Source organism: Rhipicephalus sanguineus, chromosome 1 (assembly GCF_013339695.2).
Source record: "Rhipicephalus sanguineus isolate Rsan-2018 chromosome 1, BIME_Rsan_1.4, whole genome shotgun sequence".
NCBI classification, from domain to species: Eukaryota; Metazoa; Arthropoda; class Arachnida; order Ixodida; family Ixodidae; genus Rhipicephalus; species Rhipicephalus sanguineus.
In genome coordinates this window covers 190,993,452-191,020,215 of record NC_051176.1, presented here as the reverse complement: position 1 = coordinate 191,020,215, position 26,764 = coordinate 190,993,452, and the positions used below count along the sequence as shown (strand labels likewise).

At 46.7% G+C, this 26,764-nt stretch overlaps 1 protein-coding gene across 1 annotated transcript in view; it reads right to left on the bottom strand.

The window, feature by feature from the left end:
• LOC119404354 (toll-like receptor 6) overlaps nucleotides 1-26,764 on the bottom strand; it is a 124,983-nt gene that overhangs the window by 43,807 nt on the left and 54,412 nt on the right. Inside the window, exon 2 of the mRNA XM_037670899.1 lies at nucleotides 12,556-12,620. The gene's annotated coding sequence lies outside the window, so the exon portion shown is untranslated. The remainder of the gene's footprint in view (nucleotides 1-12,555; nucleotides 12,621-26,764) is intronic.

Genomic DNA, 26,764 nt, shown 5'->3' with positions numbered 1-26,764 from the left:
CGGCGAAATCGCCGAGGGCACCGCGGTAGGTGGCAATTGACTCGCGACTCAGCCCGCCTTTGTGCTGTGCCCCGGGTCCAGAGCTGCAAATCGATGAGGGGGAACTACGCTCATTGAGGGCGGTTCATTGCAGCCCAGCCTTGCGCCTCGGCAAGGAGGATCGAGCCGCCCCGCGACTTTCTTCGGGAAGGTCTTGGTTTGTTGCCGAATCGAGGCGGCTCGTTAAATCGGACGCCGACAGAATTCTTCCATTAGGCGCGCTTTACGTATTCCATAGAGCATAGCATGAATTGTGCGGGTCGCGTCAGCACTCAGGTGGCGCTCGAGCGTTAAAATACTAAAGCGCCAGGATTACGCGTGCCAGTGATCAACGATCCTCGCGTACCTTTTCTGATGCTGAGAGTTTCTGTACGTATATGGTTGAGCAATTTCGTTCGAGGTGCTGATGATTTGGAAGATACCACGTTGAATTTTTGGCACAGCTGCGATGCGCAAGACACTATTGCAATGTTCATCAGTGAGGCAAAATGTATAAGCTAAGCACTTGTGTTGGGTGGTGGGCGCTTGAATTTTCGAGCTCTACGACCACTCGAAACACAGGGAAAAAGTTCAGTGCACGATCTGCCCTGACAAGTGTCGTATTGGTCATCTTATTTCGGGAAATAGTTGTTGGGAAGGCCCACTTTGGTTTTCGGTAAGGGTTTGCTACCAACTTACGAGTGATCTTTAGTTGTTCCTCGGTGTTTACGTAGTACAACTCAAAACTCATTTAGAGAAGGCTTAGGTTTATTCAAAACAAATTTTACACTATTTTTTTTTGTTTGTTTCGATATACGCAATTAACCTTTCAGATGCTGCGCCACTGATGCAGAATGGTTTAGCTAGCATCATTCTAACTGTGATTTATTTACGCGAGCCGCATTCGCCCTCAAACACTTTTACTATGCTGTGCGATTTTGCCAGCGGTTTCATTTTGTGTGGCTTAAAACGCATTCATAGAAAGTGTGCTCCCGGGGCTCCAGCGTATCGCGCTGCAATATCTTATAGCGTGCAATATCTTAAATGCATGTGAAGATGCTTACGAATAAAAAAAAAAAAAGATCGCCGCTACAAAACACGACCGCCTAAACGCCTACAGCGCACTGCACACATGCGTGCAAAGTTTCTGACGCAATGAGTATATTTTCGCTACCACATGCGATTAAGGAATCAAGGATGCCGCTTCTTTGCTTTGTTCCATGTTGCTCTACGAACATCTGTACAGTGAAAAAAGGTTGAAACAGAGTTATCGAAGCTGTTATTCTCACACCAACACGCACGCTCGCACGCTTGTTGTATGGTAGCCGATAGGTGTCGAATGTTCGCTCTCAGCGTCTTAACAATTAATGATATGAGCTGTGACCGGCTGTGCAGTAACGATAGTTGCGGCAAGGCGCGCGTGCAAAACTTCCCTTTCGCGCCCCCCGCTGGGGACGCACGCGAATGTCTGGAAAGGTCCGTTGTTTCCTAAATCAACGAGACTAAAGAACCTGTCGATGGCATTGTTTTCTGGGCCTTGTTCGCAAAATTGCCAGCCTAGACTGTTCGCTCATAAAGCTGCCCTGATTTAAATACCAAAGTCGGCAATATGATGCTTCGAGAATAAAACTGATTTACAGTTATATACAAATTAAGCTCGATCTACAACGTGAAACTCAGTAAGCATAACTTAAATAAACGCAGTGGACAAATGAATGACAAAAGCTAACTAGTTAGGTTAATAATATTTTAGCCGACAGCCAAGGGAACCAGGAACGATCGCCAGCATTGCTGCGATCGTAAAGTTGTTTACATACGCGCAGACGTTTTCTTTTTTGTCATCTTTAGGCCCAACTGATGACGTAGGGCTGACCAGTAGTTTTGAGATTCACACTCTGACGTACAGTGATGCCGGACAGACAGTCGAAAAATTGTCGGTGATTTTTCATGCTATGGCAGAAACTGGGGGTCTTGCGTCGAACTAATTCACTTCATGCGCGTCTAACAATAAATTAGGTACAAGAGGCGCAAGGACACTATAAACAGCACATGAAGTTGTCGGGAAGTTAGATTTGACTGCGTTCTTAATAAATGTTTAAACATAGGGATAGTGGAAAGGAAGGGAAAGGTGCGTAGGTTGACTAGACTAGACATGTTTAACGTTCACCTCATTTGGGTTATCTCACTTTCATTTTTGCTGTTTTTTTTACGCCCCCTTTGCACGTTTAAGTCTTGTTGCCGTTATTTCTTGTTGATTTTTTGACGCACCCCATTGGACCTTTAAGTTTTGTTGTCGTTTTCATTACAATTCTGCTTGCAGAAGCACACGCGCTTCCGTTAGAGAGAAAAAAAAAGTTTTCTTGTTTGTTTTTTGTTCATTGGTTTTTCTGATTGGTTACGCCCGCAATTCGTCGTTTGTGATGTATACTGAAGCATAGCTTTTACGTATGACGCATTGCTTCCTAGTTTCTGTTCATGTAGAACCGTTGTTATCGCCATGTAAGAACCAATCTTATGAACAATCTCCAAGTTTTCTTGCGTATTCTTTGGTCCTTTTTTCCTTCATCTAGCAGTTTCAAAATTGCAGCGTGCAACCGCCAAAGTCATGGAGCTTTCTTGTTATGCAATATTTGCCAATAATGATTTCCTGCTGACAATGCTTATAGATATGATTCCCCCTTAGTTTTGTGCCTGATTATCGCGAGTGTCATGCCCTTGTTGTTCTTGTGTTCCTTATATATGTACGTACGTTTCTTCAATAAACACAGTTGGAAGTTAGCGCTAGTCCCGTCCTCTCTGTCTGTCCGTGTGTTGCTCCTGCGCTACAATTTTTTTCCTTCAGAAGTAGATTTTGTCCACGCGACAGGGCAAAGGATAGGGTAAGAACATCAGAACACATCTGGGCTGATTGCTTAAAGCATGCAGTAAACAAATTAAAAACAATTAAATGTGCGCTTACTAACTTTACCTGTACGTATTTTGTTTTAGCGCGTTAGGCAGCGTCCGGAATAAATAAGTTGTCGATTAAGTTTTTTATTTGCCTCTGTTGGCGCACATATGTGGCGTTTTTTTTTTTAGGAGCCAAGTGCACTTTAATTGAAACTGAGAAAATGCAGTTTTTTGCTACTGACAATATGGTCGGGCTTGCTCCAAAAAATTTTTGCCAGTGTGCTCATGTCACCAAAATAATTCACACCCATATTGCGGCTAAAATCTATATAGCGCACTATCGTCGGTATTTAGGAGGAAGATTTGGATTTGCTCTTATAGATTGGAACCAGCGCCTCCTGATTGGAACCATCCATTTGGGCTTGAATTGTCCCGTAAAATAAATCTAAATCGCAGTGAATGAATGATACAGCTATATTTTGCGACAAAATTAACACCGCCCTTAAGCTTTCGTTGGTGCCTTCCTTTGTTGCATGTCTTTATCGGCGATGACTACACTTGTAGAGCAAGGGGTCTTTCTACTCAAAAGGCGCGCCATTCGGACTTTCAGCAGCGTTTTTTTGTTCTTGGCATCTGTTTGTTTGTTTGTATCCTCAAGCCTGTGGCATATACTCACTCTGGGGGATTGGCCAAAAAAACGTATTGTAACTTTGGCATCTATTGAAGGCCTTCAAAATATCAGCTCTTCTTCTTCTTAATTTTGGGACGTTAAACCCCAGATATTATTGTTATTCTTCTTAGTTCGCTTTATGCCGCGCCGTTTCGGATCGCTTCTTTTTCTTCAAAGAATAGATCGGTGCTCAATATCTTTTTTTTTTTTCAGTTGTCTTCTATTTCAAATACATACCTGTCAGCCTGGTGACCGCGAAATTCGGGAGATTCGTAAAGCGGGAGAGGAGGGGGGGGGGGGGGCGACGACGACGACACAAGACTGGTGTACGTCTTAATTTACTGTTTCTCAGGTCCGCACCGACGTCATAAACAAATGGTTGCCAGTAAAGCTTGTAGACGTCAGTGATCATACTGTGTCCCGCTACAACTATAGTAGCCCTTTGTCAATCTTAATGCGCTTTACCACATGACACTACTGTACTGCGACGAAAGTAACAAGCGTTCCGCGCGCGATCGCAAAATTTAGAACCGCCTACCTGTTATAATTTTCTGTTCACGGTGACACTAGAGCGGTTTTTTGGGAGATTCATGGTGGTGCTCGAACCAATCGGCAGGATTGCTCAAAATTCGGGAGTCTCCCGGGCGAATCGGGAGAGTTGGCAGGTATGCAAATATACCGTCTCGGAGCGAAAGAAGGACATGATACAGTAGCGCAAAACTCGAAAATAATAAGTAAGAGGCAAAAAGAAGCTGGAAAGTCGGCCTTTTACTGTTTATATTCGAGTCTTGCCCTACAGCATCATGTCCTTCAGTAAGTACTAACTCGCCCAAGAAAAACTAATTGTGGAACGAAATCACGATAGGAAAGCAACTAGGTCACAAATGACACTGAGTGGATGCGGCCATGTTGGTTGTTTTGGTCACGATTGTGGACGCAGCGATGGTTTAATTAATCTGGCCGAGTTTGATTGAAACAGATGCAGAATTTGGCTCATTTTTTATTCGAAACTGCCTTTTCGAGCTCATGTTACAATGAGGAAGTGCCCCATCTTGATTACATTTGTTTTGAAAGTGCAAGATACTTAGGCGCGCTTTACGCTCCCGGGAAATTTAGCCCAGTTTCGGTTTCTGGATCTGGCTCTTTTAGAAAAAAAAAAAAAAACGCCACATATGTCACGCCTCCTATTGCCCTTAAGCTCATACATTGCGGTTCATGTGTAGTGCCAATTTCTCTTAAATATATTATCATTCAATGAAGTCGCCCTATTTAAGAAGCCGTAATATTTTTGTATCAACTGCGCATTCGGAAACAGAAAAATCTGAGGTAGATGCTGAGCTAAACAAATAATTAATATGAAATATTAAAAAAAATGCGCAGCTTGAAATGAGGCTGGGGCAGAGCAGAACTGGTCGGCACTCGGCTGGTCCAGCATTGGCTATACTTATATAGGCGCACGTGCATTCACACGCCGATGCACGAAGTGTTCACGTGATCGCATTGTTAAGCACGAGTATTGGCTAGGTATCGATTGGGAATCGCTTGACAATCGCAGCACCAAGTAGCTGAATTACCTTAATTAGCTTAGTTAGGCTATTAGTTTAATTGGCCTAATTTGCATATTCGAGGCTTGCTCTCGATTAGCTTTTATCTCAAGTCAACCTAGTCTTAACTATAGCTTAACTAGCTTAATTAGTCCAATTACCTTACTTGACCTAATTTGCATATTCGAGGCTTGGTCTCGATTAGCTTAATTAGCATAATTAGCATTCAGCAGCCTCAGTCTTAATTAGTCTTAATTAGGATTAGCTCGGCTCATCCTGCCGAGCTCGGCATGACTGGGCACACCAGAATCTCAACTCAGCCTAATTAGGACTAATTAGGGAATGACCTCATTTGTTTAATAATGCTCAGCTAATTCGGCAATATCATGCTCAACTAGGCTTAATTAGGATTGGCTATGATTAGGGTTCCGTGTTTTCGGCTTTATTCGAAAAAATACGATATATATTCGCCGGTAAAATTTCTGACCAATTCGGATTTATCCGATAAACTCCGATTTCAAGGGCCAATATGACCTGATTTCGTTTTTTATCGAAAGGGCAAGTTCTAAGCGCTCATTGATGCATCTTCTGGCTTGACCGATTTAAAGTTTACCGCGCGTAGCTGTATTAGGCGACGTAGCTGTATTGTGCTCCGACACAGCTTCCTACATGCAGAAGCTTCACAAGGACTTGCAACTCGCCAACCCCGAATTCAAGGCGCTTCACTTCAAAGATCCGTGCCACCTACTCAACAACGCTCTGGAGGATGGAATCAGGACGAGCTCGTTTAACGTAGTTCACGATTTTCTTGTGCACTTTCCTGCCCTGTTGAAGTCGTCGCGGGAGCTACGTCGTAAGTTTGGTCTTGTGTGCTTGGCCATGGGAATGTCCATCAAGTCGCTGAAAACCGTTTGTCCGTCGAGGTGGTGCTCTTTTTATGAAGCTCTAGAAGATATTTTGGACTGATGGCGCGCCATTTTGTCTTTCTTAAAGGGGCCCTGCAACACCTTTCTTAGTTATATTGGAATAGTCTCATTATTGACGTATGACTCTTCACGAGTCATATGCCGCAAAAATTTTTCGAATCCGTCAAGTCTAAGTGGTGTTACCAAATTATAGAGATCACGTTCCACAGCTTTCTCCCTCAACTCAACGCAGCGAACGCGCGGAAAGCTGCGCGCGGCGTGAAGGGAGGGAGGGAGGGCGGAGGTGCGAGGAGGCGACGTCAGCGCCGGCGGCATTTTTTTCTCTCTGGCGTCTCGGCGCAACCACGTGGTCTGTGGCGCCACTTCCGGTCGGCTTGCGCGGTCGTCGTCGAGCGGCGGAGCCCATGGCACCGTTTATCGCGCGTGCTTGAAAACTGCGAGTCGGTTTAGTAATGCTGGGTGTGCACCTCGAACTGCCGTAGTGTTTTCATCGCTCTGCCAACCATGGACGCAAACTTGCGTGCGCGTTTGGAACGAATGACAGCTCCGATACACCGCCTCTTCGCACTGCTCGCGCTTGAATCGTATTCAACACGGCAAAGCTGCGTGCACCCTTCTCCCAGTGGCGGTACTTCGAGAAATTACTGAGTTCTATCAATTCGGCCACGCAATTTATCCTAAACCCTGTAAGGGCCTTACAAAGGTGGAGGAACGCACACTCCTCCGCCTTTACACCAAGACGCTGCTGTGCCCGGCAGTTTTAAAACATTTTGATCCGGCCTGTACAGGAAAATGCCCATACTGTGAGGAGAAGTCTTCGGACGTCTACCACATGGTGTGGGCATGCCAGTCAACCCCGAACCTCGCCCCAAAACCACACCCCACCCGGGAGGACTGGGAGGCAGCCCTGCTCGGCTGCTCCGACCTGGCGAGCCAGAAGGCCCTGGTCGACCGAGCTCGAGTCGCGGCGATCGCCAATGGGCTCCTGTAATGAGGAGCCCACCTAGTGCTTGTGAGGGGTGGCCCCCTCCGGGCCACCTCGCGCTTACTCCCTGTATATACCTCTAATAAAGTTTTTTCCTCCTCCTTCGAATGCGGGCGCATAGCGAGTGCGGGCTGACAACAAAGAACTACAGACTAGAAGAAAGGATCGTGGGGCATCGGGCCGGCGCGGACCCATCCCCTGGCTGTCTGCAGCTACCGTGAAAATGCGAGTCTGCTTGGTTGCCGTGTCGCGGTTTTTGGGAACCTGAGACTACGGGGAGGATACGCCGAGGTACGGCTCGATGACTTACTGAACAGACAGCGAACGGGACTCTCGCCATACAGCGAACACAGGTATCCTAAGCTAGCCGGCGCCAGCATTGTTATCGGAGAAATGCTGCACCGCTGCCTCGGTCGGTCGTGAGAACGTGCCGACGATGCAGCTTCCAGCTGACGAGGCAACACTCGAACGGCTGCCACTCTCAACGGCAACCGGCGATGGTCAAAAGCACAGAAATATTCACGTTTTCGGCACTGCGCATGGCGAAGAAAACGGAACCACGCAACTACGAGCAGACGAGCTGTCGGTGAGACCGGAAGTGCTAATATTAATGTTTGTTCGGTGTTTTTAACGCGATAACAGAATATAAACATACATATTATCTACTTATTGAACTCAAAATTAACAACGAAAGTAATAATGAGCGTGTTATCGTGATTATAACATCAGCCAATGGTGGAACTGCCGACAATCGCGTCATATATTGCGGACTAATACCCTAATACATACATCATTTGTCGAGAGAAGAGGGATCGATTTTCAGCTGACTTTGAGAATTTATTGTAAATTCCAGGCCGCTCGCTTCGCTGTAATATTTGGCTCGCGTGTTCTCGGGAGCCTCGACTGCCGATTGGCAGCGCTTTTTGACCCTGCTCAAAAAGTGTTGCAGGGCCCCTTTAAGAAGCGACGAAGTCAAGCGAACGAAGGGGGAGAAGCTCAAGAGTCTTATTTCATCGCCTGAAGCTGTGCACGACTTGCTCGTTAAGATGAGGTGTCTGAAGAGCAATTCGTGTGCCGTGCTCTCAATCATTAAGGAACTTGAGGTAGAAAATACCCTGGTACACCAAGTTTATCCCATACGGGGGTTCGTTTGCACGCACTCATCAGTCAATGGCGTGATCCAACCGAGGTCTTCGCATCAGATGTCACAAGTCTGTTGGACCTTCTTGACGAGACTGACCGCTTAACGACTGTCGCAGACTTTCACTGATACTACGCTGCTGTCGGTGAAGAGTGGATACAGACATCCTAGAGGAACCTGTGCGATCAACTCCAGTAGACCAAAGAATCGTTTTGGTACTGTGTTCAAAAATTGTGAATCCAAATGTGAAGCATGAGCTGCCCCGCGTTCGAAACCTATGTGCGCCTATTTTTCAATTAGTGCTTCTTGAAACTGACGACATGAACCAGCTCCTGAGTTATTTTGCGAACTATCGGGGCTATGAAATATGTAACATTGTTGAACCGCTGTCGTTTTGGAGACTTCACAATGTCCAGTGGCCAATGCTTTCTGGCTGCGCGCTGCGTCTTCTGTCGCTTCCTGTTTCTAGCGCTAACGTTGAAAGGGCATTTTCAAAGCTGAGAGTCGTCAGTCGAAAAGAGCGCGTTTTGATCACTGACAGCAACCTCGCAAAGTATGCGTGCGTGCTTTACAATAGGCTTAAAGCATAAGGTTGTTATACGCACTAATGCAGGTGTTTTGTGTTCAAGTATTTCACTTGGGCGTATATGTTTTTGTGCATTCAAACCTTCTAGAAAAAATAAAATGTGCTTCGTGTGTTTTGATGTTTTAGTATCCAGATATGAATTGATCTAAGATTTTGGGATTTTGAGAATAATGCAAAACTCCGAATTTCGGAGTTTTGCATTGAATTTCGGAGAATTTGGAAAGTATGGCGCTAATGTCCTCTGTAAACTAAAAGCGAAGGCACACGGAGGCACATAAAAACCTCAAAGATTCGCGCACACAATCTCGGAGGCCGTGACGCGTCTCTGAAGGTTTTTTTCTGACCCTAAGAAAAGTGTTTTTCTTACACCGTGATTGTGACGATTTGGCGGTGCGGCGCGCATGCCCACGCTTGCGTTCCCGCGCTCGCACGTGCTTGGCGCGTCTTCCGCGACAGCGCGGACAGCACCTCTTCGTACCTGGGCGGTAGCGTATACGTTCGTGTCAAACGTCGCTGGATGAAAATCGGTTCGCAACAACCGTACTCCATTACATTGCAGGCCAATGGGCCTTGGCCGGGACCAACGAAAAACTCGTATCACCCCGAAATTGGTATGAGCTGTGATCGTATCACCGAGGTTTCACTATTGACGTTTTAGATGTTCTCAAGCATTGCCATGTCAGTATGACATAAAATGTTGCTAGTGTCCCTTTAAAGACACCTGCTACGTTCTAGTCAGATTTTTAAAGTAGGGAATACAACGTGTTCTCAAGGGGCCGAATAATGAACATGGCAAGTTGCGGCAACATCTGCTGAATCAGTGAGGCCCATATACAAAAAGATTTGAAAATGGAACATCGAGCTCCATTTTCTCTTTTAATATTTAACCTATTTTAGCGAAGACAATGGATTTAGCGTTTTCGAACGATACTTTACCAGTACAAATTGATTTAATGCGCACATTCAATGTCGCATTAAGATATTCTTAAAATAATGTATACTTCGCCGCCAGGAGATGTCGAACGTTGCCCGCAGGATAAGCACTTCAAGGTCAAGGCTGCAGCGTCTTCATATCCGACGTCACCTATGGAATAACGTCAGCATGTGGATGTTATGTTTAGTCTGCTGCTGCACGCGCACGTTTAATGCGACGAGACATCACACGGTCGAAAAGAACACGTGCTGAAGCCCGCGCCGCTGAGTGGTGGCTTTTGCGGCCGGATCATTTGACGCTGCCACCGCCGGCGGCTTCCTGGGGCTTGGCAAATGACCGTGACGCACGCGGCATCGTTTTGCGAGGCGCACATGCAATGTGAGATTTCTGGCGAAGTCCGGTGGCTGCGAAACAGAGATGCCCAATCACCTTCGGCGCCGTTCATTCGCTCAAAAACAAATACTGTACGCAGAACACGCAAGGAACAGGACTCCTATCTCTCAGCCATGGATGGGATGCGCCATGCAATGATGCAGCCCGCATAGAAGGCTGCAAGGAAAAAAAAAAAAAGAATCGAAAGAGCGAAGGCGCAGAGGAAGAAGCCTCCTTAACCGCGGGCGGCTGAGTCACGTGACAGCATTCGTGCTCGTGTTGCACGAGCACAGACTTCGGCGAGAACCAGACACAACTGTGGGAAGAATGCCCATACGAGCGGCCGAACGGTATTTCAGCTGTCCGGCTGGTGTACACTTGAGCGGTGGTGAGTCTGTGGCTGTGGACGGTGGACCGCACTCACGGCGCATTTCATATAGAGTTAGCAGCTGACATCTCTCGCTCGCTCGCTCACTCGCTCTCTGTCCTGGCGTTCTTCGTGAATCTAGGCCCAGCAATCACATCGGTGCGACGCGCTGCATCATATCTGCGCGCGTCCTTGGACATGTCGAAAGGAAGGCCTCCTCACTCGCCTCGGTGAATCTTTCTTGTAGCGGCACTGCTGCGGTCCCATTTCGCAACCATGGGGAGCAACGGCTCCCCACGCCTGAGTGTCGTCGCGTAACCGGCTGCCCCAACCCTTCGTCGTGACACGCCATTGTTCTGCCGCCGTCGCCTCTGGAAACCAGGGCTTTTCATCCGCGCCTTTTCTTTTGTCAGTCTCGCTTGCTTCTGTTCATTTCTTCTCGTCCCTTGTCATATACCGTCGGCATCTCTTTCCCACCCCTAGGATAAACGCGCTGTGCGGATTGACGGCTCGTTGTATATGCCTGTTCGACTTTTCACCGCTTTGTGAGATCACATTGCTCATCGCCCTCTGCAGTTAGCATCGCTCGTAGAAAAGTTAAGACAATGGCGGGGACGGAAAACGTTGATTTCAGACCGGGCCCCGCGTATTTCAAGTCTTTCTTTTTAATTTTTGACATGACGCAATATTGCAGAGGTTGGTACCATTAGGAAGCACCGCCTACTCCTAGTTGCTTTGCAAATAAGAATGTTTTCGCGAGCTTGTTGCACAGCGTGGAAAAAAAAATAGTATACAAGCCAATCAGCACGAACGGATAGCTCTGCACATGAGTCCAGAAATTGGTAGAAGATAGACATGTACACACAGCAGATGCGTATGCAAATAGTCCTAATTATCTGAGAATACATACAAAAGCGTATACAAAAGTATTGTAGGCGAACACACACAACGTATGTAATGCAGTACACTCAGCCGCACACAAAAACACACATACACGCACACACGCGCGCACACATAAAAAAAAAAAAAAACGGACCTCGCGAGCTCGTGCCAAATTTGCCGCCTGCACCGTCTAGTGGCGAGCCGCCTGGTGTCAGCTCTCAACAGCAGACGGCTTGCCACTAGATGGCGCAGACAGCGATTTCTCGTGGTTCGTAATATTTTGTGGCCTACTGTACATGCATGTAGAATATAACCACTTGAAAAACAAGCTTACACTCATGTGTCTTTCATATAGAGTACACTAAAATTTATTTCAAACCATAGATACTGGCATCTTCCAAGTAAACTTCTGAAGCGAGAATCGTATTCTTTTTTTTTGTTGTTGTTTTTTTTCCTTCTGCGAAGCTCCGTTGTAGGACACGGGCCAAGCATTTTTTTTTTTTCAATGTGAATGTCGTGTATTTGCTCTCTCCATGCAATTTTGCATCTTGAGCGCTCCATATAAAGGTGGCGCACGTCGTCGTCTCGCTGGCCACACGGACGATCTTCACAGTGGAGTGCTGTACGAAGCCGACGTTTCTTGAGTAATGTTTCTTGTTTATATTAACGCTCTGATCTGGCGTAATTGACGTTTCTTTTTTTGCACGAATCTATAAAGACTCGTTCAGATCTCCTGGACTGCTGATCAAATCAGGTAGTTTTGCTGAGACGATAGAATATTTGTTTCTCGAACACGCAGGCGGACTTCACTACGTCAAAGAGGAAAATTTCTAATCCTTCTTCCTTCCCATTTCGCGGCTGCATCCATCGCATTGTTTCTAGAAATATTGCGGTGTCCTGGTATCTGTTAAAATGCCATAACTAGATTATTTTCGCTTGCTTCTCTGTGCTCTTTGGGCGTTTCAAATAATAAATATATACTTAATGGATTTTTACCTCTACTTTTTCGGAGGTGCTTTTTTTCTCACCCATTTCCTGATACTGCTATGGAATAGGTCGTTTTCATGAATTTCTGTTCATCGTATAAGCGAAATATTTGAAAGCAAATAAAGCCGTTCGCCTGTAAATGTGCCAACAAGCAAATTCTTTGGAGGAGAAAAAGAATGTGCCTGTTAAAGGTACACATTAAAATTGTGCGAACGAGCCTCGCATGTTCCCAACTTTTGGTGGCGCCAACTTACCAGCGTTCTTGTCAGCGTGGAGGCTTAATCGTGACCATCCTTCGATGCCTCTGGTTGAAATATTCCTGCAGATAATTAAACAAAAACAGGTGTCTTTTGTAGTGCCACATTAATAGGAAGATGGGAAGGGTTTGCTTTACATCCTGCGCTGTATACACATCACTAAGAAATGGCGACGTTAGACAATGCCCGTTTTGCATGTCGCGAGTCGTTCATTAACCTGGGAATGCCGAAGACTGTAGTAAAAGGAACAAAGAGAGCCCTTCCATCTACGTGCACATGAACGGAGACAAAAGAAACCGCAGCGAACGAACCACGCATGGCATCGAGTTCTGCAAAATGTTACGATCGGGCTGGGCAGTTTTCGCTGCGAGTTAATCGTTGTGATGCCACGCTGAAAAACAACCTTTATGAGAGTTCAGCGATGTGAGAAATCACATATATATATATATATATATATATATATATATATATATATATATATATATATATATATATATATATACACGGTGATTCCCGTTGGCGTGCTTCCATGCAAGCACTGCCCCGAGTTCCCCTCGAAGGGTGGCGTGAACTTAGAGCGTGCGGTCTGGCCGTGACTCAGCCCACCTTCCCTGGCGCGGTAATTCGTTTAGCGCGAGAGGGCGTTGTGAGCCGACTACCATTCGGTTTCCGGAAGAGGTGAGCTGCAAAGGAGTCGATATCTCCCGCGCATTCGGAACGCTTGCTTTCCGAGTTCTGATGCCACGCGTTCTTTCGACTCCGCGATCTCTTCGACGCGCGAGGAAGTCTCCCGGATACAAACAGATGATTGTATGAGTGATCGATCAGTCGATCACATTTTCACTAATACTTGTTGCTATAGATAAGTTGTTTCGTGATGCTGATGGAGAATAAACTGCCCGAACCAGACAACGACTTATCGCGCCTGTTCGCGCCTGTCTGGTTTGCGTATTTTAGAATGTGATTCCCGATTGTTATCCATTCATGCTGAGTAAGAAAGGGCAGCGCACAGCGACAAGAACGCAGAATAGACGGTGTCGCCTGCTTCTTCTTCTTCTGGGCGTTTTTGTCGTTGTGCGCTCCTCTTCGTAGTCGGTCAGCGAGAGCGTTGTAACCATATATTCAAACAGTGTCTCACGAAGCTGGCCAACCAGCATGGCGCTACGTGATCACCCGATTTAAATGAAGAGCATTGGCAAATATCATCTTCAAAGAATTAGAGTGTTATTTGCGCATGGTATGAATAAGCAAAAAGTACCAATTGTGGCCAATACATAATGAGCTGGCATCGAACACCATAATAACAGTTCACTTCGTTACACTAAACCGACCGCTATATTTTGCGTGTACGTCATAGTGCTCAGACATACGTTCACACACACACACACACACATTATATATATATATATATATATATATATATATATATATATATATATATATATATATATATATATATATATATATATATATATATATATATATATATATATAAACAATGACGTGCTAACAAAGGACCCGGCAGTAAAAGTTCAAAAAAATCAAGCACGTAGGAAAAATTGTTCTGTAAAGGACTGACGTTTCGGCCGCGGGACCGGCCTTCGTCGGAGTGATGCGAACATGCGACGGTAACGCAATATAAGAATCTATATATTTATACTATATATATATATATATATATATATATATATATATATATATATATATATATAAACCGTCAACAACAGTAGATAGTTTAGTAGTTTACTAGGTATACGTGTTAGTATAGATAATCTTCCCGTCTTTTTAATGCGCAAGCACTTGCCCCATCTCTTGCTGCAAGTAAGCATGTTCCTTTCTGCGGGAGCAGCGGCCATTTTATTGTTATTGTAAGAGAACTCTGTCCTCGCACCTCTCTTGTAACGTATGTATGTGCGTCTCCATTACGATGTAAGAAGGACTCGCATTTAGGCGAAACTCGCGCGGCGCCCCTGATCACCGGCTTGCACTTATATATTGAGTCATCACCGAATTTACCTCCAAACAGTCGGGCGCAGGTGCCGCTTAATTAGCCGTACCAAATGAAGCCAGTCGTCGATGCGTGCTAGGCAGGCTATATATGGAAAGTGCATGGTGCAGGTCGGTGCAGAAATACGTAATAGTTTTATAGTCTACAGCAGGTCGAAAGGTGCTTAAACTACAGAACGATCGGCTACAATTACGGCGCTGTTATCTTTAAAGCAATCAAGGAGTGTCACCGATCCAATCAGCAGCTTTCCATTTCTTTGCGAGGTAACTGTCAATATATTCTCTCAGTTCGATGTTTACAACCTTTTATAAGGCGATATCTTTCTTTCGGACACCGGTATCGGCCTTCACTGCCGCAGCCGAGGTGTTTCCCGTCTCTCATGCCATTACTTATACGTAAATCGGCTTATCTTCTTCCCCTGAATTGCGGCTGCACCATCTGCGGAGGGGGGGGGGGGACGTTTGGCAAGACATACAAACTACTGTAGGGCTGAGTGCTCTGATGTACGAGTACCGGACGAGTATAGCCAACATCGATTTAACATCTTTCTCAGCGCTGCTGGTGAGGCCTATTTCGCGTCTCGACCTCGAATACGCTCCGGAGGAAATAGGGAGCGGCGGATGAAATTAGCTCTTCTCGAGCCAAAAGCAGTAGATCATAAGCACCCGACAGGGAAGACATCAAGCATCTCGAGAGGACGAAAAAGGCTGCTAGCGGGAGGGGTGGTTACGCACTGTGCAGCGACGGCGTCGCGAGCATTCCTGCAGCCTAATTGGCAGGGCGAACGGTTTCCAACGACGGGTGAGAACGGAAAGGGGGGCTGAAGAAAACTTCGGGATCATTGCGAGACCGGCCAACCGTGTTGCGCAGTCTATAGCGGGAGCTACGACGCACTCATCTGGGCGTGCAATTTTTCTAGTGGATGCCCGCGCTTCCAAATACGCGACGGATGTCACCGATGTCAGCGTCCTTCTGCCACCGCGGCTATTTTGGTTGCACCGCGGTGAAGTTTCGTCGCGCCATTGACTCCAGCCGGGGAAAGTTTCGGATGGGAAAGACGAACACTAGAGCGGGGAGGCGACCCACGCGAGGGAGCGGGATCTTGACTGAGTTTCGTCTCTGGGACGCTTCTCTTTTCGAAACAGCTATGCGCGCTCTCGAGCACGGAAGGAAAGGAGCGCGCGTCGCGCTGTGATAACGGCCCACACGTTGTAAAATAAAACGTGGTCCTCATTCCTTCGTGGCTCTCTGCATACGTCTAATTTCGGGGCTAGCAAAGGGGGCGCATAAGGCACCTCGAAGGCCGCATGGAGCTTATGCTTCTTTTTTTTTATTATTATTGGAACGCTCCTATACAGGGTAGACCGTAACCGTGCACGCGGGTCGCCTTCAAAATTTTGATCTTGCTGTACCTGGCTCGATTTGGCACGGCAGCGAGAGGGCAGCAGACTTGCACTTGAAGAAGTCAGCTGCTGGGAAGGCGCGTGCTTCAAAACTTCTGGGGCTTAGTGGAAGCGTACTCTTTTGGACACGGCGCAGGAAGGTTCTCATACGACGGGAGTAGCCGGGACAAATATGATTAAAAGTGCTGGTGAGAGTCGTTTTAGTGAGAAACGAGCTGGAGATCTCGACTAAGGATCGAAGCTGGCTCTCACGTTACCTTTGCCAGTATACGCATGCCTTGCAGACGCGTACCTATGTATATCGTCCCTTTTTCTTGAGTGCGCGGAGAATGCTTCAAATCAGTGAGGGCGGGGCGAGAGGCAAGACGGAGGCTAGAAAAAAAAAAAGAAAACAAAACGCCAAGGGGATGGTCCCCGTATGGATCGCAGAACCCGGCGGAAGCCGCCGGAGCTGCGTCTCTGGTCATAGCAATGAACCCGTGGCTAGCGCGGAATAAAAATGGTCAGAGCAGGGGTTTTTGAAATGGTGCCGCCAGTTGGGCACGGGACCCCGGCGTGATGGAGAGGCGACACGCTCCAACGCCTGCGAGTTTTGGCCACCATTTTGAAAATCGGCGCAGCGTATTTATTACCCTCGAGCCGCGGGTCGGCGCCAAGCGCCACCCTGGCGATCCCGGACCGTATTTCTCCGCCTCGGTGACCGTGCACCGCTAAGCACAAAATGAAAAGAAAGAGATGAATCTTATTTTCTTCTTTAAGCGCCAATACCGCGGGGAGAAGGGTGCCTTTCTATATGAGCACACGCCAGGAGATGCGTCCTGCTCCGCTCGCCATCTCATTCAGTTCATTCTAAATGGGGAGACTTTCGGCACCGCACCAACTGGCTTCGGCGTGCCCTTGCCGTAGTCAGTGTTTTTCATTCGCCGCAGAGCCCGCGTATACCTATACTTTGTCACTATTAATGACTCTAGAATGCGCCGTATTGCTAAGCAGTGTTCCAACCCTGGAGAGCGCAGTTTGTCTGTCGCGCGACACATCGGCGGTTCATTCTATTCCGGAAGGGCTGCTGCGCCCGCTTGAGTAATGTGCTTTACGCAGCGCTTGCCTAGCGGGAGGAAATAAAATACATGCTCCTGCTCTCATTTGTAAACACATGCAAGTACTAAGGCCACAACGAGGAGATCGAAATGTTTAGGGTGTGCGGGGCTCCGGTCGGTTTACAAAAATAACCTTACTCATTCGTGTAATCCTTCCCGCCACCTTTTTGAGCCGTTATTGCGAGTACGACGCAGCGATCCGGCACTTAGATCGCGCTTTCGCTCCGCGTGTTCATGGTGACGCCGACAGTGTTGTTAGTGCACCGCAGCAATTAAAAGGAAAAAGAAAAAAGCGAACACGGGAACGCACGATATTCGGCCAGTTGCACGACTAGATAGGGAACACTTGTCTGATGAAACTATAGCGGACCACCCGCCGAAAGGAAAGTTAGCCTGGGGTCAGTGAACCGTTTAATTCCGCTAATACGCCTCGCGCGGTCAGCGCTAGGCGATCTTCTTCTTCGGAGTGCCCCATTTAGGAGAGCGAACCGGGGCTCTCGAGCGCGCCGCGGGGCCTACGCGCCGCTTTCTCTTTTCGGCTGATGCCAGGCGCCTCCACTGACACGCGAAGGAGATAGGCGACGTGACGCGAAGAGAATGACGGCCCCTGCCCCACTCTAGTCACACCGCGCAAAATCAATGCTTAATTGTTTTTCCTGTACAAATGAAGGGCACATATATAATGCTACTTTCATCGCTACTCTGTCGCTATAGTCCCCAACCCTACAATCTTGCGAACATTCCATAAGTAAGGGTAAAGCGTATTGTGACCATACCCAAGCTTCTTTAAAGGGACACTAAAGAGTAAAACGATTTTTCTCGCATTAGTAGAGTAGTCTTCCACGATACCAAAAACATCACGCTTGCTGCGAGACGCTTAATAAGCGAGAAAACGCGCCAAAAGAAAATACAGGTGGCGACGTCACCTTGGAATTCCCGCACCATTTGCCGTGACGTCACATATTTTTGACGGCGCCTGCTTGGGCCTACGTGGTTCCTAATCGGTTAAATCGAAGTACATTGTCCTCTGAGGGGGCCAGAGACTTGACATAACGAGTATGTGGAAATTTCGTCGAGCCAGTGGCGCCAAAATACGTTAAATGCTCTTTGAAACCTTTTACGTCACAAATTACAAAGTTCGGCGCGAAATTTAAAAATGAAACTTTGAACTTAGTTTTCTCCTCTAATAATAAACCTATGGTGGTGAAATAAACTACACAAGCGTTCTGGGAGCACACTTTATCAATCTAAACCAATTCATTGCTTCTCTTTAGTGTCCCTTTAAGGCGAAAGCCTTAGATGCCTCATCGAACGCGATTGACCGTCGGCGTTCGGCGTCGGCGGCGTCGACACCAGTGATGAAAAAAATCATCATCACGCGATGATATCACCATATGGCGTCATCACGGCGTCACAGATCGCCAGAATGTGTGACATCATCGTGAAGTCATCATGACGTCACCATATGACGTCATCACATGACATTGTCGCTTGGTCAAAGGTGGGCCGATCACGGAGGCAGTGCAAAACCCCGTGGGGTGCAGAAAGCTTTCGGAGGGGGCGGGGGAGGATCAATACAGTGACTGAGAAGAAAAAGAGGAACATGGCTTTCAGCTTCGAGTGGTCTTAGGCGAATGCATAAGAGACCCCGAGAGCTGCCCCCCCCCCCTTATTTCCAAACGCAGAGGCTCTTGGAGGGACATAGGAGGAATGCCTGTCGCAAAAGCAGTTCCTTTTTTACGTACAGCCTGAAGAGGTGACGAATCCAGGAGAGCGAGAAGACAGGCAAAAAGAATCAATAAATAAATCAAGCCCATATGACTAATAAAACGTGAAAGAAGTCATCTCAAGTACCTGCGTATACCAGGTCTGACAGCTTCTGTTTTCATTAGGCTCTTTCTCTCTCAACATACGACAACGCCACCACCACATTCATCCCCACCACCGTCTTGCGAGAAAACTGTACGTAAGAGGAGATATCAGCCAAAGTTGCGCTATGTTGGACATATACCTTTGGTTAGTGTAAATCTCCTGCCAAGGGGGACAGCACTTATGCGAACGAAAAAACACGTTAATGCACCCCGATGATTTACGATTTACGGCGATCACTGCAACTTATCTGACGCTTCTGTTCTGTCGAACGGGCCTCGGGCTATTGGATTCGCATTAAACCGAATTTGTTCGCGCATGGACAATGGGGCACACTCGTCAAACTAGTTCATTGCAGACGCTCATCATTGTAACAGCACTTAGTGACAGTATATATGCACCGGCAAAGGCACCACAAAAGCAGGGTGCATATACTTATTCGCCGCTCGTATTCTATCTCCATTAGTGCGCATGGGGGGAATTGACGGTAGCTGGAAAAATGGTGTGTCCTTCAGCGCTCATAATACAAATATAGGCTCTTGCTGTTGATGCTTGCTTTCCGCGCACGGAGCATGCTGCTATGCGCCTCTGTGTATAGAGGCATGCTCCTGTGCTGCATGCTATAGCTACTAAGCGTTAACACCATCATTCGTATATCGCGTAAGATCTCCTGTGTACAGATCTGTATTTCTTGATATATCTATTTCTCCAGCCTCTCTTTCTCTATTTCACTATTTCTATATATCTCGATTTCTCTATATGTCTATTTCTACATATCTCTATTTCTTAATATCTTTAATTCTCTGTATGTCTATTTCTCTATAGTTTCTCTGTCTCTCTTCCAGGAGAGGGGCCTTTGGAAAATATACCGAGTATGCAGCAAACCGTGTGCGCTACATATTCTGTACGGCGCACGGATAACACGGGGTCCAAGAGAAAAGCAACAAAGATAATAAATACGCACGAAATATACTTTCCGTTAGCTTCGCAAGTGAATACGTTGAGCATAATCGTCCGCCGGACTCCAGTAAAGCGTCGTGAAATTGTACGCGTCAGCGCCAGCACGATTGCCTAAGGGCATGTGCGCACGACTGTCATCGGTAATAATGCGCTAGCCAGCTTTGCTCGCAGTTATGCGAGCGACACGATGATCACGACAGCTGCGGAGACAAACGCAAATTTCTGACTGATTTCAGATACCGTTCATTCCACACATGGGAGAGCTTTTGAGAAAGACGCGAAACGGTAAATGACACAGTACGTGTATACGTGCAGTGTTTCAAGTATTTCCTCTGACAGCAGAAGAATTGAGTACAAACGGGAAACTCGCTGTTCCAATGGTATGCCTCCATGTATACCTCCAATGGTATGCCATTGGTATGCCTCCAATGGTATGCCCCCATGGTATGCCTCCTGTACCTTTTGCCGTTCATCAGCAACCATAGCGCAATAAAGAACACGGGACAAGGAAGTGACCAGGACAAGCGCTCACTATCAACAAAGGTTTTTATTGCAGAGACAGAGAATACATAAGCACCCTTTGAAGCTGCAATAATGAAATGAAAGAAGGTGACAGATACGTGTCTATGCCAAGAATTCATGCTCTTTCACAGATAAAAGGACAGACAGAATGCTGACACATCTGTTACCTGCCCTGGCTATCTCTGACGCCTCTACGATTTCTCTGGTCGTTTTGTCACGGTGCCGATACAGAACAACTGTCTGATTGAACAGTTCCTTGTCCCGTGTTCTTTGTTGCGCTATGGTTGTTGATGTACGATGAATAACCAACACGCCCAAACGTTCTCCCTTCTGAAGTGTACCTTTTGCACTGCCCGCGAAAGTTGATGTCTTGTGCTGCTTTCATTTCAACCGATGTGATAACGGGCTCAATTTTTCCCTTATTGTTAAGGTGTATGCACAGGACAGTATCATTCGTAGGACTTTTAAAGCTGCCTACACAAAACGAGAAATGCTTGACAGCTACATCAGCGGGCCCACTGTGTCGTACATTTATCTAAACGCTAGATATACATAGGTTCGTTACCTTCGAGTATTACGGTAACGTGATCCACTAGAGTCAGTTCTAACTTAACTTTTGTATCCTTGCAGGGAAGATTGACTCGCTGCTTAACGCTCAAATTGTAATAATTGCCACAACGAGATCCTGCAAGTTGACAATCGTTCAGAGTGTAGATCCGACGCAAAATGAAGGACGCCCGTGTAGTCCGGTGAGATGAGACGAGATGTAGATTGAGGGCGGGTCGAGCATGGTATAGAGGCCCGCAAATTATCTTAACTTCTTTCGCTGCACTGATTACGGCCTAAGCCTTGGCTCCGGCCTAATTAGGACAATGCATGTGATAGTAGTTCCTTCGTCTTCATTTATGCGGAAATTTCTGCCTCTCCTGGCTTCCTCGGGCTTTCGCGCTTCACTCCGTCGCGTTGTTTCATGGTCCGTATTCTTGCTCTTTTCCGCTCTCTGTCTCGGCTCTCTCCGTGATCTTCTCGCGCTGCGGGTCCACAAGACAAGTTTAATACCGGAAAAGGACTGGGATTGGTCCAATCTGACTCCTTATTTAGTAGCTACAAGGCACCATGCCCCCTTCATGTTAGGATACACGTATGCACTCACGGAGGATAAAAAGGAAAGATTACGCAGTACTACTCCATTCCTGTAGTTCGGCGATGCGTGTGCTTAGTGTGACAGAGTTAAGCCTTGGCGAGATTGAATCTAACGGAAAGGTAATCCATGGTGAAGGAAGGCGCCTATAAAATGAGATGAACAGGGATCTCGCAATAGGCAAAGGAACGGAAAGACAGCAAGGTAAATTGCAGACACATTGATTGCGTATCCCCTAACAGCCCCTGAGAAAAAAGTGCAACTCAGGACGTCGACCGACTGCAGGCCGCAAGGAATGCACGTCAGCGCGTGTTCAATCAAGCGTGCCAAGCCCATGGCGCACAGTGTACTGTATACAGAATGTCCTTTAGCGATGGTCCACGCGCTTTGCCCATGAGACCCCCCTCCGCTTACGTCGCGTTTTAGTGTGCTTAGTCGTTCACTGGCTCTGTTCTTGTCTTCCGGAGACTAATCGGCGAGATCTTGCTTCAAAGAGTCATTGGTATGGCGTTCTGTCTTCTTCTCTTAGGCCTCAGATGTAGTACTTGTGGCAATAACTCGGAGCTCCTCCGCGACCTTGCGAGCGTTCTCATGCGTAAGAACATGAACTGGCGCTGCGCGACAACACATGCTGTGCCCTGAGGTTTCCCGGAGGGATTAAGCGCCAGTTAGGGCCGATTATCCGCGATCCCTTTTGCCATCCTAGGAACCTGCTGTAATCAACGGCCGAGTAATTTCTTCCTGAAAAAAGATCATTGTATTGTTGATGTTATCGCGAACCGAGGCCTTTTGTGGAAGCCGTCATTATATTTACAAAGATACTTGAGAAAAAAAAACACAGCATTAAGACGGATAGCTTCTTTTGCGGAAGTACTTATTCGTTGTATTAGATGTTCGGTGATTGCTTCCCCGTTGAGCGAAAGGGTGATTTAGGTAACATAAAATAAAAATTTCAACTGCTAAAATAAGACATTGGTGGAAAATTCAATGTCTGAAAAAGAAAAATTTAACGTAACTGGCGCTGAAAATGGCTAGACGCGGTGAGAAAATGTGGTTTTACTGTCACACATATAGTGCCAACTCTCGCAGCTCCTTGAAATTTGCTAGGTGTTCCTCGGTTGGGGCTGGTATTTCCTCCGCCTTAAATTGCACCCTCTTGTACACACATCCCCATATGCAGTAAGAGCTCATACACCTTCTTCCCAATTCTAAACTCTGGCTTTAGGTATTTCAGTAGCGCTTTCGTTGGCTTCTGCTCCCTCGACGCACTTGTCGGTTGCCCTAGAACGTTGTTTATAGAAAATAATCTCGAGTCCAGTTGGTCCGAAAGCATCTGAGCGGGCATCTGAGCGACCGCCTGTAGTCTGGATGTGCTTCCCCAAGTGTGCTTGTGATTCTGTCCATCCCTCTCTTTTCGCCCCTTTAGCCCTTCCCCCAGTGCTTGTTAGCGAACCGGACGTGCGTCTGGTTAAACCCCCTGCATGTCTTGCTTCGCTTCCTCTCTCTCTAAACTCTGGCTTGTTCGCCAACGGCGAGACCGGAATGGACATTTTTTGGAATCATAGCTGCATTTTGCATCTTCATGTATAAAAAATGCTTATCCCATTTCTTCCTAATGCATTGAAAACCGAACATCTAAGCACTGAAACACAACGCCTCAGATGATCGCGAAAACGTTGTGAAGTATAAATGAGAACACAGTCTACTACTAACGCCTCTATGTATACGGACACCCGTTAGCGATTCGCTGTCTTTCTCGCGTGTATAGCGCAGCAGACAGAGTCGCCATTGAAACGGTTTGTCCTGTCTCAGCTTGTTGTCTTATAGAGGATTTCTCTAATTCGGCATTACCGACGAGAGTAAAGTTTCTAAATTCTCACACACTGGAATGCAAGATAGTATCCAGACCGCCTATACCCACGTCGCGGTTGATTATGCCATATGCGGGAAACACCTCGCAGAAAGAGAATGCCGCTGGAGTCGGCGTTTCGACAAGGGGACCTTTCTTAACCGCGGGAAATGTGGAACGTTCCATCCCGGACGAAGACACGTCCACTTATCGAAAAGCTGGCACCAGCGACATTTCCTGTTTGAGTAACCGCTCGTCACTTCAAGCCTCCATCTTCCTGATAACTTCTCTCTTGTTTGCTATCGCAGAGAGGCAGCGTATTGTCGTTATATAAGGAAGCTCTGTAATTCATGCTAGCACTTACTCACACCAGCTGGTGACATGCAACATGCAATTTTACAGTGACATCGGGTAAAAAGCACGAAACTTGGTTAACTCTTTTCGTTCATCTGTCGTTTAAGTTACGTCAACGACGCGATCTGGGCAGCTCGTCATCCTTATCTTCAGATACGGCTACACTCGCCATAGGGTGAAGAAAAATAACTGTGTGCCCACCACTGTATGTCGACCACCGTCGGTTGGTGACCGAGAGACAGTGTTCGCACATCACCCTCGATCCTTTCTCTCCCACTTCAACAAGAATCGCTCAGGTTCCGATGACGTGGATCATTTAGACGCGCGGTGCGATAGATAGCGCTGTGGAGTTCACGTAGGAGATGAGTGAGTGTAGGGCAGCGGTGCAGGTCAAGGTTGAACACGTGCAAGTGTGCACCCGGTAGGATTGCAAAAAAACTGGTTATTGCGAGGGAACTCACTCGACCATCGCGATCTGCTGGCAGAAAGAGGAATATGGAAGAGAGGAAAGGGAGGAAGGTTAACCAGATGCATGCCCGGGTCGCTGCCCTGCACTGGGAAAAGTGGATGAAAAGAGCGCGACGAAGAGAAAGAGTGATAAGTTCCGCGCATACGTGAAGACGCGCAGAAAGTCGATATACGGCAGCAGAGCCTTGTAGTGAGGCGCTGCGCACTGCCACTGTTCAAGCATCTCAATGTTTCGCAACGTCTCTACTCTCGATGCCTACTGGCGGCCAAACAAATGCTGGAGGCTGGGCGACCCCTGCGTGTAAGGCACTTTGAGTTGACGGGTGTATTCGGCTTAGTAAAACGCAAAATACCTAACATGGTGTTCTTATTAGCGTGACTTTACATTTTTGTTTAGTGCCTGTCACTTCCCTCAAGCGACCACCAATTGTACGTATGTATGATGAAATAGCTTTTCTGGTTAAATATTTACGCCCCCTGCTGTAAAATTGCATGCTTGCGTTATCAAGTACTTTTTTTTTGTCTTTCTAATATTATATACTGTATCATGTAGCTGCTGCGCTGCCAGGTTGGCGAGGCCGAGCCACGCAATTTGTCATGGTTTAACCTTGTTTCTAAAGGCAATTGTTGTACTAATTTCGCTTTCAATCAGCCCAAACATAGAAAGAAAAATAAAAACTACAATAAGGCATAAATATAATGTAGCTGTCCATATAGATTAAAAAACAAAAAAAAGGCCACAGTCAACGCTAGTTGACATCTACTTAAAGCGAAGCATTCTTAGTGTGATTGGCTCACGAACCATGTGCATATGTATGAAGTGTGGTTTTCCGCTGTATAAATATTTTTCGAGAAAGGCAACCTCTCTGGAACGCTATAAAAGCATGAGGCAAACCAAATGTGTCCAATGACGCGACAAGAGTTGCCACGAAATGCTTCTCAAAGTTAAGCATTAGTGGCGCGTGCGAGCGAGCATTGGCTATCCACCGTCGCGCGCCGCTGAGTAGATGGCATACCATCTGGTATGTGCTTGATGGTATGCCTGTTCTGCTTCGTTTGGATTGCACACCGTTCGCGGGCGGCTAACCTAATCCAAGCGAGCGGCTCGAGCTATACGGCTGTCTTTGCAACGTGCCGACGTACGCTTCTGGGCCCGTATTAAAAAGAAACGTCTTACGCTAAAAATTTTCGTAAGAGAATATTCTCGATGCGGGACGTATCACTGACGAAGCTGGCTGAGTAATGGCAAACCGCACTTGCGAAAGAGAAGTTTTGAGAATTCGGCCCTTGTTGCGCGTGTTCAGCGGTAGTACCTTTATTAGTCGAGACATGGGTGTTACATGCAGATGGAAGAAATGCGGCCAAAATTCCTTGTATTATCGTGGTTAAAATCATTGCACGAATCGTTGTAACCCAAAACACCGACCCGTGTCTAGCGGGTGGGGGGCATGCGACATTGACGAAATTGTTCAGTAGGTAGACGGAGTGAAAGTTCGTGAATTCACCTTTCTACCATCAGGCGGCGTGTAGTCTGATATGCGTACAGACATTTGTCGGGTCGCAACGATTTGAGGTGGCCGCAAGAGTGGGTCATTCTTCGAGTTAGTGCACCTGAAGGTAATGTTCCGAGGCTTGGACAGCGTTTTTTTTTTTTTTTTTCATACTCCTTTTCCTTAGGATGCATGTTTTGCATTGATTTTAGCCTTACATGACAGTTAAAGGTATTTTAAGTGACATTATAGCTAAAGGTAGAGTTAAAGCTAGGAAAATTGCGTAACTGGTGATTATGGAAAGGAACACGTTGGAGAAAATGCCGCATTGCGTCCCATAAAAAGCTCCGCTTTTAGAGCAAAGAAGTGTGAAAAATGAAAAATAAAGTAGCATTCAGATAAAGGCTGCAACTTCAAGATCTGAACGTCACAGATGCCATGGTTAAACCACGGCGGAAGCTGTGCGTTGTGAATTAAATGCGACAGAAAATTAAATTATTTTCATTTAATTATTAATTCAATAACCTGGAATGTACAGTCCCATGTCAGTGATAATGCCTGTTCGCGGCGCAGAATTTTCATTATTAGAAGATGAAAAAGAGGTACGATCATGCAGGGTTGCTAGGTTTAGCTACTTTGCGCCAGTTTGACTACTTTTTTAGTCCGGTGGCGGCAGAAAAAACGTCTTGGCTACTTGGCTACTTTTTGGTTACTTTCTTGTTCCCTCGATTTGAACGAAATTCTATCTGGCTTTCGAGTATGCGATGTCAAAATATGGAGGCCAAGGCGTACTTAAAGCTCCCAAAATTGTATTTGGCACTTTCATTACACAAAAGAAAAGGTTTTTGTATACGTGTCTGGGACTCAGGGAAAGCTGTTGCATGGGGCCTCATTTTGTAGACCACCGATTGCTGAACGCGACATTAAACCGTAATTGGAAGTGAACAGGTAAATCGAAAGTGCTCCGCACGCAGGGCGCTCTGCACTCATCGACATTAGAAATTGGATATCCGACGAAGTGCTTGTATCGTTTCTTAGGATAAGG